Source organism: Cervus elaphus, chromosome 12 (assembly GCF_910594005.1).
Source record: "Cervus elaphus chromosome 12, mCerEla1.1, whole genome shotgun sequence".
NCBI classification, from domain to species: Eukaryota; Metazoa; Chordata; class Mammalia; order Artiodactyla; family Cervidae; genus Cervus; species Cervus elaphus.
In genome coordinates, this window is record NC_057826.1 from 33,664,721 (window position 1) to 33,680,785 (window position 16,065).

General features: G+C 37.4%; 1 non-coding gene across 1 annotated transcript; it reads left to right on the forward strand.

Annotated features, from left to right (window-relative positions):
• The first annotated feature begins 1,744 nt into the window (after positions 1–1,744).
• Positions 1,745–1,805, forward strand: LOC122706015. The gene has a single exon (XR_006344274.1). It is a non-coding gene; the product is annotated as a U7 small nuclear RNA (small nuclear RNA).
• Positions 1,806–16,065: the final 14,260 nt, after the last annotated feature.

Below are 16,065 nucleotides of genomic sequence, written 5' to 3' on the forward strand. Positions count from 1 at the left end.
CTCTTACTCAACATAGAAAGTGTTAGTTACTCATGTCCCACTCTTTGCCACCCTGTGGACTGTAGCCCACCAGGCTCCTCTGCCCATGGGATTTTTCAGGCAAGAATACTCGAGTGGGTAGCCATTCCCTTCTCCAGGGGATCTTCCCAACCCAGAGATCGAATCTGGGCCTCCTGCATTGCAGGCAGTTTCTTTACTGCCTGTGCCATCAGGGAAGCCCCTTATTCAACATAAGACTCTCACAATTCATTCAACATAGTATTGAAAGTTCCATGTTGTAGGGCAAGAAAAAGAAATAAAAGGCATTAAGATTGGAAACAAGGAAATTAAAATGTCCCTATTTTCAGATAACATTAGTGTCTTTGTAAAAAAAGCCCAAGGAATATACAAAAACAAAGCAAAAATCAAAGACCTTTCTAGAACCAATAAGTGAGTTCAGTAGGGTTGAATATAAGATTAATATTTTTAAATTAATCATATTTATGTGTATCAATAGTAATAATGATATATGGAGAATAAAATTAAAAACATAATACCATTCACAACAAAGAAAATGAATACCTGGATATAAACTAACAAAACATGTACAGAATCTTCATGCTGAAATTTATAAAACATTGAAGAAAGAAATCAAAGACCTAAATAATTGAGGGATATATGGTATCTGTGGATTGAAAGACTCAACATAGATGTAATTTATCCCTAAATCAATACACAGCTTTAATGCAATCTCTATTGAAATCCCCAGCAAGAGTTTTTGTAGATTCAAACAGCATTATTCTAAAATGAATATGTATGAAAAGGCAAAGTAACTAGAATAGCTAAAAACAATTTTGAAAAATAAAGTGGTAGGAATCATTCTACTTGATATTAAAGATATCAAATATTAAAGATATTAAAGAGATATATGACTTGGCTCCATAGCTTGGGGGTTAGAGTGCTGGCCTTATAAACCAGGGGTCACAAGTTCAAATCTTGCTGGGGCCTAGGCAGAGTGTCTTTGCCATAACGAGGATGATTATCTGTACTTTGAACTTCCCTGGTTGCTCAGACGGTAAAGAATCTGCCTGCAATGCAGGAGATCAGGGTTCGATCCTTGGGTCGGGAAGATCCCCTGGAGAATGGAATGGCTATTCACTCCAGCATTCTTGCCTGGAGAATTGCATAGACAGAGGAACCTGACAGGCTACAGTCCATGGGGTCACAAAGAAATGGACACGACTGAGTGACTAACATTTTCACTTTCACAAGAATCAAGATGGTGTGGTATTGTAAGAGGGATAAATGTATAGATCAGTGGAATAGAATACAGAACCCATAAATAGGCCCACACAAATATGTCCAACTGATTTTTTTCATTAAAGTGAAAGAGCAATTCAATGCAGGCAGGACAGCCGTTACAGCAGATATTACTGAAGCAATGAGACATCAGAAGCCAAAAAACAAAATAAAACAGAACAAAAAAGGAAGAGCCTGGCCTTAGCCTCTTACAGTCTCTCAGTGGTGTCCAAGTCTTCACTACCCTATGGAGTGTATACCACCAGGCTCCTCTCTCCATGGAATTCTCCAGGCAAGAATACTGGAGTGGATTGCCATTTCCTTCTCCAGGGGGTCTTCCCAAACCAGGGATTGAACCCAGGTCTCCTGCATTGGCAGTCAGATTCTTTACCACTGAGCCACCAGGGATGCCTTTATAAAAACTCATCTCAAAATGAATCACAGACTAAATGTACAATTCAAAATTAAGTGTCATAGCTCTTCTAGAATTGGTCTAGTAGGTTTCTGGTCTTTATCAGAAGACCCCTCATAGAAAAAAAATATATGTGAACTATAATTTTTAGAAAAAAACTGGAGAAAAATTGGGGGGTGTAGGACTAAATAAAGAATTCTACAAAAGCATAATCTATAAAAGGAAAAACTGATAAATTAGACCTCATCCAAAACTTTCAATTTTGCTATGCAAAAGATCTTAAAAGGATGAAAAGATAAGCCACAAACTAGAAAAAAATACATGCAAACCACATAGTCAACAAAAGGACTAGAATCTAGAATATATAAAAACTCAACATTAAAAAACAAACAATCTAATTAGGAAATGAGAAAAAAGCATTAATAACATGTCACCAAAGAGAATATACAGATGGCAAGTAAGCACATGAAAAGATGTTCAACAGCATTATCCATCAGGGGAATGCAAATTAAAACTCCAATGATAAATCACCACACACCTTTCAAAGTGGCTAAAATGAAAAGCAATAGGAGCGCCAAATTCTGTCAAGAATGCAAAAAACTGGATCATCTCAGATTGCTGCTGAGAATGAAAAATAAAACTCTGGAAAACAATTTGACAGCTCTACACAAAACACAAATGTGACTACCATACAACCCAGCATTAACACTCCTGGACATTTCTCCCAGATCATTAAAATTTATGTTTACATCAACATCTATGTACAAATAGTCATAACAGCTTTATTCATATTGACCAAAAACTAGAAACAACTCAGATGTCTTTCACCAGATAATCACTGTTCAAATGTGGTACATCCATACCATGGAATACGACTCAACGATGAAAAGGACAAACTATTGACACACTTGGCTCAGATGAATCTCCAGGGAATTAAGCTAGGTGAGAAAAAAAAAAAGAGCAATCCTAAACCACAGATTTTGTGATTTTATTTATATAACATTCTTGAAATAACAGAATTATGGACATGATGAACAGGTTAGTTGTTGCCAAGAGAGGACACCATGAGGGATTCTTGTGGTGATAAAAATGTTCTTTTCCTTGGCTGCATCAATGAAATATCCTGGTTGAAATAATGTAAAATGGTTTTATAAAATGTCACCATTGGGAGAAATTGAGCAAATTGTACACAGGATACCTGTACTATTTCTTAGCGATTCATGTGAATCTACAATTATCTCAAAATGAAAATCCCATTATTTTTTTTTAAAAAACCTACATCTTGGGAGCTTGATTGATTTCTTTTTACAGTTTTATCTGTGACTTTTGCTTATAATTTTTTATAAGTTTCTTTGAAAATATCAGCTGATATGTATATTTAAGGAAGTTTTAAAGTGTTTGGTCATTTGATACAGTAATTCTAAGCCCAGAAATATAGCCTGAGAAAAAACTCAAAATGCAGACAGAGATGTTTATTGTAACAATATGTGCTAACACAAAATCCTGAAATCAACTTCATGTCCAACATCTAAGGAGAGATTAAAATATCACATCCAAATGAAAGAATATTCTATAACCATTAAAGAAAATTTTTTTACCCCCCCCAAATTTCAATCATATGTATAGTATTCACAATGTGCAAGGCACTATTCCAAGATCCTTCCAAATATTAACTCATTTAGTTCTCATAGCAAGCCTTTGAGGTAACTACAATTATTACTGAATGAGGAAACTCAGGCAAAGAGAAATTAAATAATTTGCCCAAAGTTATACAATGAATAAATAGCAAAGCTGGAGTCTGAATGCAGAGAGTCCTGGTTCCAAAGTCTGTACTATTCATCATTACACTATTTAGCCATTGTTGGGTATTATTATTATGGAGTAGAAGTAAAACTTTAAGTCAGATGCTAAAATAATGAAAAATGCAGAATTTTTCTAGAGATATATGGTTGATGACAACCAGCACAGAGAAAATATGTCAGAGTAGATATATTGCTATAACTGCTTATGGAATCTAGAGTCAAACAGTTTGAACTAAGTATCAGCTCCCCCAATTCTAACCTATATGGCCTTGCATAAACCATTTAACCTGTCTGGGCATGAATTGAATAATCTATTAAATAATATTTAAAAGTACCTATTTTTCAGACTCATTGAGAGGATTACTGAAGTTAATATGTGTAAAGTAATTCTAATATAGTACATACTCAACAAACGCTAGTTTCTTTTCTCTTTGTTAACATCTAAAGCACTGTTTTTAAAGAAGGCAGAACATATTCAGATGATCACATCAAAATATATGCCTCATGATAAATGTATCATCTCCTGATTATAACCAGCAAAATAAAATGGATGCAAGAATCTAAGTGGCTTGAAGGACCATCTTAACTACATAGCCTAAAATGTTCCTGGGAAATGTAGAATCCACAGTGTGTGTAGTTGAAGTATCTCCTAGAGCTTGAATACCCAGCACAAACAGCAAGTGGGTGATTCTCGGTAACAATGTTTACTTGATAAATACAGCAGACACTATAAAACATCCCTTGCAAAGTCCTAAGACTTAACAACATCAAAAGCAAATGTATACCATCCAGTCTTTTATGGAACTTTATGACTCTATAAAAATGGAAACAATAGACTATTGCATCAACATACAATCCCAATACAACAATGAGGCTCAAGAGACTCTGAGATACACCATCTGGAGCAAGAGAAAGAGAGAGTGATCAAATATAACTAAACTATCTGTAGCAGGTCCAAACAAGTAATGTGGTATTACTTACAGCTGGGGACAGATGCTCAGAGACCCTTAAGTAAAGTGTTGTGACTTATGAGTTTTCTTGTCACAAGGATTTTTAAAAAGTCTTTCCTAAAAAAAAAAAGAGCCTTTCCTACACAAAGCATGAAGCTGAGGGGGAATGGACTATCTGCCATGATACAAAATGTGTTTTACATTGATCATTTTAACAGTCAGGTAATTTCATATTTCATATCAATAGCGATGACAGTAAAATACTGTGTCTAGAATTCATACAAGCTAAATTTGTGCAAGTTGCCATGGAAAGAATGTAGGTTTTGGAGCTAAATGGAGGTTGGTCTCCTGACCTCTCTCTTTAGCATTAAGGCGACTTTGAGCAAGTCATTTATGTTCCTTTAATTCTCAGTTTTTGTTCTGGTTTCTCTTCCATAGGTAAGAAGTGGATTTATCCGATTCAGAGAGAAGTGCTCTCCACAGAGTGTGGGCCATTGCAGAGGGCGAGTGCCTAAGTCTCAGTTTTACTCAGCTCTAAGGTGAAGAAAATTACTTAACCTTGAATAATTGTTATAAGATTATAGATTAGGTATGGAAAAGGAAAATATCAAGTGACCACTAAATCAACTGCTATTATTATTATTAAATTTAAAACTTTGAAACTCTTTAAACATTAACAATATTTCCTGGGGCAAAATTCATACAGGATGAAATAGATAAAACCTGAATAGTTCTAAAACGATTAAGTAACTGATTAATAAATACCTGAAAAAAAAAATCTTCAGACCCAGATGTCTTCTGTGGTGAATTCTCTCAAACATTTAAAAGAAGAAATCATGAATATATTGCAGTATTATTTTCAGCAGCCAAGATATGAAAGCAAGATATGGAAACAACTTAAGTGCCCGTCAGTGGATGAATGGATAAAGAAGACACACATGCATGCACACACACACACAAAGGAATACCACTCAGCCATAAAAGAGAGTGGAATCTTGCCATTTGTAAAACATGGATGGGCCCTGAGGGCATTATGCTAAGTGAAGTAAGTCAGAGAAAGAAAAATATCGATATGATCTAGCATGTGGAATCTAAAAAACAAAACAGTAACAACAACTTTACAACCAAGTTTACAGATACAGAAAGCAGACTGGCAGTTGCCAGAGAGAAAGGTGGATGGGGAAGTGGGCAAAATAGGTGAAGAAGGAAAAAGGTACAAACTTGTTTGAAAGTTCCTAAGAAAGGAAGTATTAAAAGTTCTCACAAGAAAAAAGGATTTTTGTCATGTGTATAGTGATGGATGGTAGCTTGTTATCGTGATCATTTTGCAGTGTATATAAATATAAAATCATTATTATGTTATATATCTGAAACTAATATAATTTATATTATAATTGATATTGCATAATATATTATTATAATTAAATTATAGTATCAATTATACATCAACAAAAATTAATTTATTAATTTTTCAAAAGAAATCATACAAATCCTATAAAACTCTCAGAAAGTAGAAACACAAAAACACATCCAACCTCATTTTATGAGACCAGAAGTCATTATCCTGATGCCAAGCCAGATTATAAGAATAAAAGAAAAGAAAATAAGAACAATATTCCTTATGAACGTAGATGCAAAAATCCTTAACAAAATGTCAGTACATCGCATCTAACAACACATAAAAGGAATAATACACCACAACCAAATGGAGTTTATCCAGGGAATGTTTAAAACATGAGCTCATGTTTAAAACTCAATCATGCAATCCACAATATTAGCATTCTAAAAAAAAACCATATGATCATAAGCAATTGATGCAGAAAAAACATTTGAAAAAAATCAACATCCATTATGACAAAAACTCTGAACAAACTAGAACTACAAGAGAACTTCGTCAACTTGATAAAAGGTGTCTACAAAAAACCTATAACTAATATTATACTTAATAATGTAAGCTGAATATTCTATCTCCAATACAGGGAACAAGGCAAGGATGTCCACTCTCACCAGTCGTTTTCAATATCAGCAAGTCTTGTTGAGTGCAACTGGCAATAAACAGAAATAAAAGACATACCAAATAGAAAGAAAGAAAGAAAACTTCACTATTCATACATAATGCAATTGTCTACATAAAAGCTTAAGCAGTCTGGAAAAAAAAACAGTAAGTACATTAGCAAGTCCTCAGAATATAAGGTCACCTCACAAAAGTCAACCATACTTCTATATACTACAGTGAATGTGGAAAACCATGTTCTACAGACTGACTCCAAAATATGCAAATAGCTCATGCAATTCTATGTCAAAACAAACAATCCAGTCAAAAAATAGGCAGACGATATAAATAGACATTTCTCCAAAGAAGACATGTGGATGGCCAAAAAAGCACATGAAAAATACATCACTATTTATCAGAGAAACACAAATAAAAACTATAACGAGGTATTACCTCACACTGGTCAATATGGCAATTATCAAAAGGTCTACGAACAATAAATGCTGGAGAAGGTACAGAGAAAAAGGAACCCTCCTACACAGCTGATGGAAATATAAATTGATGCAACCACTATGGAGAACAGTATGGAGAAAAATAGAACTAGCATGTGATCCAGCAATCCACTCATGGGCATATATTCAGAGAAAACCATAATTCAAAAAGATACATGCACCTCAATGTTCACTGCAACACTATTTACAATAACCAAGACATGGTATGCAACTTAAATGTCCATCAACAGAGAAATGGATAAAGAAGATGTGATACACACACACACACACACACACACACACAACTATTAGTCAGCCATAAGAAAGAACAAAATAAGTCAGACAGAGAAAGACAAATAGCATATGATATCACCTACATGTGCAATTTAAAATATGATACAAAGCAGAAGACGAACAAAAGATTTCAAAAACAAACTTACAGTTTCCAAAGGGAAAACATGGGGGAAGGTATAAATTAGGAGCTTGGCATTAACATCCACACACTACTATATAAAAAATAGATAACCAACAAGGACCCACTGCATAGCATAGGGACCTCTACTCAATATTCTATATGGTAATGTAAATAATAACCTATATGGGTAAAGTCTGAGTAAACTCTGGGAGTTGGTGATGGACAGGGAGGCCTGGCGTGCTTCGGTCCATGGGGTCGCAAAGAGTCAGACATGACTGAGCGACTGAACTGAACTGAACCGATACGGGTAAAGAATCTGAAAAAGAATTAATATATGCATACATATAACTGAATCACTTCGCTGTAACCTGAAAGTAACACAACAGTGTAAACCAACTATATTCCAATTGAATTTTTTAAAAAAGCAGCCAGTGCCAAAAATTTATATTCTGTATGATTTCATTTATATGACATTCTCAGAAAGACAAAACTACAGTGATTGAGAACACATCAGTGGTTACCAGTGGCTGGGAGGAGGGGAGGTTGTGACTGAAAAGGAGCCACACAATATGGAAATTTTGGGGTGGTGCAACCATATGTACCCTGACTGTGGGACCACTTATACAAATTTTTACATATGTTAAAATCTATAAAACCGTACATACAAAAAAGTCAATTTTACTATATATAAATTTATGAAAATATTTTTGAAAAAACATTACACTGCTAGCATCATTTTGGCAAAATTCAATTGGCTTTGACAACTATATTAGAGTGACAATGCTGTGAGTCCAGAATCAAATCGCAGATTTGGATATAACCTGATAATGTGGGCATGAACTTGACAGAGTTGTATTTACTGGCCTAGAGTAAGGAACTAGACCATAATCTTTACTTAATATTTGTTTACCCTATAGAATTTTATAGTAGAACTCTAATTGATCGTAAGTAAGACTGGCTGTCCAGAGACATTTACAAGGCTAGTCCTTAACAACATGATGGGCCAAATCAAATTGGATTTATGATCAATATTCTCCATAACAAAGAGATTCAAGTCAGGTTGGCTAAAAGGGTCAGTCTTCTTCAATCTACTAAATTTTATTTGCTATATCTTATTCTCCTAGCACTGCCTGTTTATTAATAGACATCTATAATACAAATGGTCAGAAACTCCCTGTTCAGATATCAGCTACAGTCCACTGTCTCCATTAGTACTTTTACTATACCAGAATTTAATTGGACTTGAGAGCTTATGCTTGCCAACTTTTTCTAAATATAGTGCTTTCAAGCTTTACGCAGAATATGATACTTGGGCACTTAATACTTTGCTTTGTCTTGCTTGGAAATCAATAACAGGTGTGGACAGAAAATCTGAGCAGGCTAAAAACAAACCAATATTGAAGAAGCTCTAGAATAGTATCATTTCTAAAGACATTCACTCATTCATTTATTCAAGAAATATTTACACAGTACCAACTCTGAGATAAAAGTGAAAGTGTTAGTCACTTGGTCGTGTCCAACTCTTTGTGACCCCAGGAACTGTAGCCTGCCAGTCTCCTCTGTCCATGGAATTCTCCAGGCAAAAATACTGGAGCAGGTTGCTATTCCCTTCTCTAGAGGATCTTCCTGACCCAGGGATTGAACCTGCATCTCCTGCATTGCAGGCAGATTCTGAACCATCTGAGCCACCAGGGAATCTATGATAAGTAAATAAGACAGATAAGGTCCCTGCTCACAGAGCTTACAATTGGATGGAGGGAATGGAGGGTGAAAAATAATCAAATAAATAGCCAAATAAATAAGATATTCACAGACTATAATAGGCATTAGGAAGGAGAGTCCCGTTGAGATGATAGAGAGTAACTGAGAGGCTAACTAAGAGGGGATGGTCAGAAAAGGCCCACTAGCAAAGTAAGATTTGAGCCAAGACCTGAAGGATGAGAATGAGGTGACTGTAAGGAAATGAAAAAATGGAATTCCTAAATGGTAAAGGAAAATGCCCAAAGGCAGGAGAAGCCTCAGTGCATCTGAGTAACAGAAAGGCCAGCGTGTTCACAGAGCAGTGACCGAGAGAGGATCATGGTATGAAATGATGTCAGAGGAGTGCGGTAGACAAATTACACATAACTTATAGGCCAACCATTCAGATTTTATTCCAGAAGAAATAGGAAGCTACTAAAGAATTTTAAGCAGGGAAGTGACATATATAATTTGTTATTTCTTATAAATCTCTCTGATTGGTACCTAAGAGAACTGGTTGAAAGAGGCAAAGATACACCCAAGTTAAGAAGCAATTGTAGAAATTCAAATATTGATAAAAGATAATGATGACTTGAACCTTGGTGGTAATAATGCAGATGGGGAGAAATGGATGGATTTCAGGTCTGTTTTGGATGTAGAATCAACAATATCTGCTGATTGATTAGGCATGTGGAGGGTTGAAGGAGAGAGGGAAATCAGGCACAACTCCTATGCTTTTAACGTGAGCATCTGAGAGTTTGATAGTGCCATCTATCAAGAAGGTAAATACTGGAGGATGATTCAGTTCATGTGAGAAAGAAACTCCTTCATTTTGAACACATTACATTTAAGAAGTCAGACATTCAAATGAGAATGGAAAGTAACTGGATATGTGAGTAAGTTGCTCAGGTGATAGGTCTAAGTTAGACAACCAGGAAATATGCTAAACCCTTGGGGAAGGGTTCAAGATTGAACTCCAGGGTGTGCTAATATTTGAAAATTAAGTAAAGAAAGAAGCTGAGAAAGAATGGTCAGTGATGTTAAACCAAAACCAGGAAGCCAAGACATGAATGTGTTGGCAGATGGAGAGAATAGTCAACAGTCAACAACTGGAGTTGTTGATGCTGTTCAAGGGTCAGATCAGATAGGGACAGAGAATAGCCCATTGGACTGGCAACATGCAAGACACTGATACCCTTAAAGAGAACAGTTTTAGTGGAAGGAAACCTGTCTTAGTGGAGTACTGGGGCAGAAACTTGACTAAAGTTAAAGCGCAAATGAGAAATAAAGGAACGGAGGTGGTAAACATAGGCAATACATTGTGAAAGTTTGGCTACTCAGGGGAACAGATAACTGGATTCAAGAGACAATTTTTCAACATGGGAGATCTTAGAGAATACTTATGTGCTTATGGAAATTGTTAGTCAAGAGGAAAAAACTGGTGATGTAGAAGACAGCAAACACAAAGGAAAGAGCAGAGTTGTGAAGAAGAAGGTAATCTTTGATAAAAGAAAAGGCACAGACGGGTACATGTGCCTAGTTAACCTTTGTAAGGTAATAAGTAGGATGCAATACCTATAACCTGACTCTGCAGATTTAAGACTGTGTGTAAGACCCAACCCTGAGAGGCTAGACTCTTTTCATCTCATGTACCCTGCCCGTCATGAGATCATGAGGGCGACAGGCCTGATAAACCTAACATGCCTCCTTCCAAAGCGAACTGCATGAGGAGAGGAGTCACTTTCAAGAAAATTTGTAATTGTTGCTGTCCCATGTGTATTTAGTTTCATGCAACAGACGAGCAAACTGATTTCATGTTATTAATAATAATATAGTGCTCTAAGAGTTATTTTCTTTCCACCTAAAGTTTTTTGTGGAAGCTGAAAAAAAGACCATAGTTTAGCCTGTAACATATCCTACCAGTGAAATCTATCAGCAATGCAAGAACGCTTATGAAAGTAAGAATGTCCTATTTCAAATATGTTGGTGGTATATGGTGCTCTGGCTGGGTTATGCAGTGTGCTGGGACCACTATGGCAGACAAACTCAAAGCTAGGACAGAAGTGTCCCTACCCGGACACTGCTGCTACTACTACTGCTAAGTCACTTCAGTCGTGTCTGACTCTGTGCGACCCCATCCCTGGGATTCACAGATAGGACACCTAGAAAAAATGGCTATAGTTTCCTGGACACCTGCTCACAGGCATGCTAAGTCACTACGGTCAAGTCTGATTCTTTGTGACCCTATGGGCTGTAGCCTGCCAGGGTCCTCTGTCCATGGAATTCTCTAGAAAAAATTACTGGAGTGGGTTGCCATGTCTTCCTCCAGGGGGTCTTCCCAACTCTGGAATTGAACCCGCATCTCTTAGTCTCTTGCATTGGCAGTTGGGTTTTTTACCAACAGTGCCACCTGGGAAGCCCTTCCTGGATACCAACTGCCTTTTAAACAAAGGATTATCCCTACAGAAAAAGCAAGAGAGTTCCAGAAAAACATCTATTTCTGCTTTATTGACTACACCAAAGCCTTTGACTGTGTGGATTACAACAAACTGTGGAAAATTCTTAAAGAGATGGGAACACCAGACCACATGACCTGCCTCCTTGAGAAATCTGTATATAGGTCAAGAAGCAACAGTTAGAACTGGACATGGAACAACAGACTGGTTCCAAATCAGGAAAGGAGTACAGCAAGGCTGTATATTGTCACCCTGCTTATTTAACTTATATGCAGAGTACATCATGCTAAATGTCAGGCTGGATGAAGCACAAACTGGAATCAAGATTGCCGGGAGAAATATCAACAACCTCAGATACACAGATGACACCATCCTTATGGCAGAAGGCAAAGTAGAACTAAAGAGCCTCTTGATGAAAGTGAAAGAGGAGAGTGAAAAAGTTGGCGTAAAACTCAATATTCAGAAAGCTAAGATCATGGCATCCAGTCCCATCACTTCATGGCAAATAGATGGGGAAACAGTGACAGACTTTATTTTGGGGTGCTTCAAAATCACTGCACATGGTAATTGCAGACATGAAATTAAAAGATGCTTGCTCCTCAGAAGAAAAGCTATGACCAACCTAGACAGCATATTAAAAAGCAGAGACATTATTTGGCCAACAAAAGTACATCTAGTCAAAGTTACAGTTTTTCCAGTAGTCATGTATGGATGTGAGAGTTGGACTAAAAAGAAAGCTGAGTGCTGAAGAATTGATGTTTTTGATTGTAGGAGAGGTGTAGGAGAGGACTCTTGAGAGTCCCTTGGACTGCAAGGAGATCTAACCAGTCAATCCTAAAGGAAATCAGTCCTGAATATTCATTGGAAGGACCAATACTCCTTGGAAGGACTGATGCTGAAGCTGAAACTCCAATACTTTGGCCATCTGATGTGAAGAACTGACTCATTGGGAAAGACCCTGATGCTGGGAAAGACTGAAGGCTGGAGAAGAGGATGACAGAGGATGAGATGGTTGGATGGCATCACCGACGTGATGGACAGGAGTTTGAGGAGGCTCCAGGAGTTGGTGATGGACAGGGAAGCCTGGCCGGCTGCAGTCTATGGGGTCACAAAGAGTTGCACACGACTAAGTGACTGAACTGAACTGAACTATCCCTTCAGATACCGCATTAAATCCAAGTGTTGCCTAAGGGTGGACATTAACTCTGATAGAATTACAAAGCTGGCTTTCATTGGCTATACTCAATTACAGGGCAGGACTATACCCCCAGAATGGAAGCCACAATCTCCTCAGCTGAGCAAGGGTTCATAAACTGAGAGAATAGAGTGCCAAGATCCAGGGGGAAGGAACTGATGACTTCCACCAAATCCTATGAGATCTGGATAGTAAATATTAGCAACACATTTAAGCTTGCTGGGCAATGCTGCTGTCTCACCATTGAGTTACAGTTAAGCTCTAAGAAGAATGTTTAAGCTGGATTTAGAAAAGGCAGAGGAACCAGAGCTCAAATTGCCAACACCTGCTAGATCATCATAAAAGCAAGAGAGTTCCAGAAAAACATCTACTCTGCTTTATTGACTACATCAAAGCCTTTGACTGTGTGGATAACAAAAAACTGTGGAAAATTCTTAAAGAGATGGGAATACCAGACCACCTTACCTGGCTCCTGAGAAATCTATATGCAGGTCAGGAAGCAACAGTTAGAACTGGACATGGATCAACAGACTGGTTTCAAATAGGGAAAGGAGTACAGCAAGGCTGTATATTGTCACCCTGTTTCTTTAATTTATAAGCAGAGTGCATCATGAGAAATGCTGGACTAGGTGAAGAACAAGCTGGAATCAAGATTGCTGTGAGAAATACCAATAAACTCAGATATGCAGATGACACCATCCTTATGGCAGATAACAAAGAGGAACTAAAGAGCCTCTTGATGAAAGTGAAAGAGGATAGTGAAAAAGCTGGCTTAAAACTCAACATTCAATTAAACTCAAAAGCTTTTGCACAACAAAGGAAACTATAAGCAAGGTGAAAAGACAGCCTTCAGAATGGGAGAAAATAATAGCAAACGAAGCAACAGACAAAGAATTAATCTCAAAAATATACAAGCAACTCCTGCAGCTCAATTTCAGAAAAATAAATGACCCAATCAAAAAACGGGCCAAAGAACTGAACAGACATTTCTCCAAAGAAGACATACAGATGGCTAACAAACACATGAAAAGATGCTCAACATCACTCATTATCAGAGAAATGCAAAGCAAAACCACAATGAGGTACCATTACACGCCAGTCAGGATGGCTGCTATCCAAAAGTCTACAAGCAATAAATGCTGGAGAGGGTGTGGAGAAAAGGGAACCCTCTTACTCTGTTGGTGGGAATGCAAGCTAGTACAGCCACTATGGAGAACAGTGTGGAGATTCCTTTAAAAACTAGAAATAGAACTGCCATATGACCCAGCAATCCTACTGCTGGGCATACACACCATGGAAACCAGAACTGAAAGAGACACATGTACCCCCAATGTTCATCACAGCACTGTTTATAATAGCCAGGACATGGAAGTAACCCAGATGTCCATCAGCAGATGAATGGATAAGAAAGCTGTGGTACATATACACAATGGAATATTACTCAGCTATTAAAAAGAATGCATTTGAATCAGTTCTAATGAGGTGAATGAAACTGGAGCCTATTATACAGAGTGAAATAAGTCAGAAAGAAAAACACCAATACAGTATATTAATGCATATATATGGAATTTAGAAAGATGGTAACAATGACCCTATATGTGAGACAGCAAAAGAGACACAGATGTAAAGAACAGACTTTTGGACTCTGAGGGAGAAGGTGAGGGTGGGATAATTTGAGAGAATATCATTGAAACATGTATATTACCATATGTGAAATAGATCGCCAGTCCAGGTTCGATGCATGAGACAGGGTGCTCAGGGCTGGTGCACTGGGACGACCCTGAGGGATGGGATGGGGAGGGAGGTGAGAGGGGGATTCAGGGTGGGGGACACATGTACACCCATGGCTGATTCATGTCAATGTATGGCAAAAACCACTACAATATTTTAAAGTAATCAGCCTACAATTAAAATAAATAAATTTATTTTTTAACAAAGAAATTTCTGTAATCTCATAAGAATGCCTCCAGAGATACACATGTACACAATTCTGAATCACTTAGCAGAATCAGCTCCTCTATGAACACAAACACAAACCCAAGATTAAACATCCTTCTGCATTAGGGCAGTCCAAAAAGCTGGGGACATCTATTGGCTTCAGAGCTGAAGCTATCACTGAATATACCCTCCAAGGCACCACACTGCCAACGCTCAAGAAATTCTAACTGTTTTTAGGGGACGCCAGTGTGACATTTAAGCTCTATTTGCTACAAATCTTACATTTTCCTTCTTGAGTGTTTTCTCAACCCTCCTTACAGTTATTTTCACATTTCATTAGTGGTTAGTGTATGGTTCTTTCTTGGGAAATCACTTATTTGCAAATGACATCCCCAAAGCTTTTTTCTCCCCCTGGAAATTTCTCAATGGTTATGCCTCTCCAAGAGTTATTGTCTATTTCTCTCTCATCCCAGCTGAAGAACTACAGGGCGATATGGATGAACCATTTTCTCTTAGCTAAATCTTGAATATATTGCATAGGTTACCTAAGTGATCTTAGACATAGTTTTCTCAATTTCACATGCCATTTTACAGTATTGGGAGTAACTCACATTCAACTTGCCCTGGACTTTTGATTCACCTGAAGGAAGATGTGATGGACAGATAAAAGTAAGAGAGATAACTTTGAGAAATATAGTTTACCAATGCAGACACTTTGTTTCCCCTGGGAAGGAATAAACAGTGCCTGAGACCAGGAGATGAAGATGGAGGCTGACAGATATAGCAATAATTAGCAATTAGGGAGAAGAGCAGATATCTGGACAAGTATGCTGCTGACCATGGTCCTGAGAATTATTTGCCTACAAGGATATAATCTTCCTAAGCCTGAGATACTGGTGATTCTGGTACAACCCTCCTCAGGATTTCTGAGTCAGGTGAGGAAAGTGGTGGCAGGAAAGAATGGAAGAAAGAGAGGGAGAGAAAGAAAGAGGTGGACTGAGGCTTTCAGAGAAGCATAGTCATTAACTGTGTGAACAGACACAGGAAGAAGGAAGAAAAAACAACTTTCTGGACAACATTTTCAAGTAATTGTAATTGACAAGAAAGAAACAACAAATCACACCTAAAAATCAAACATTTGAGAGTGACTACGAAATTTTGTACAAGAAGATGTAAAGTTGTACAAGAGGAGGAATGAATAAGTGTAACCAAGAGATGAGCAGAGCATCATCTGTGTAGAATTGCAATGTCATTGTGAGTTGAGTTCTACCAACATTCTCCTCTCATCCTTATGCATTATCTCCTTGAAGGATCTTGTTCATTTCCAAGGCCACAATAGCATCTGATGCTGATGACTCTAACTTTGTATTTCCATCTGTGATCTCACCTTTGAGC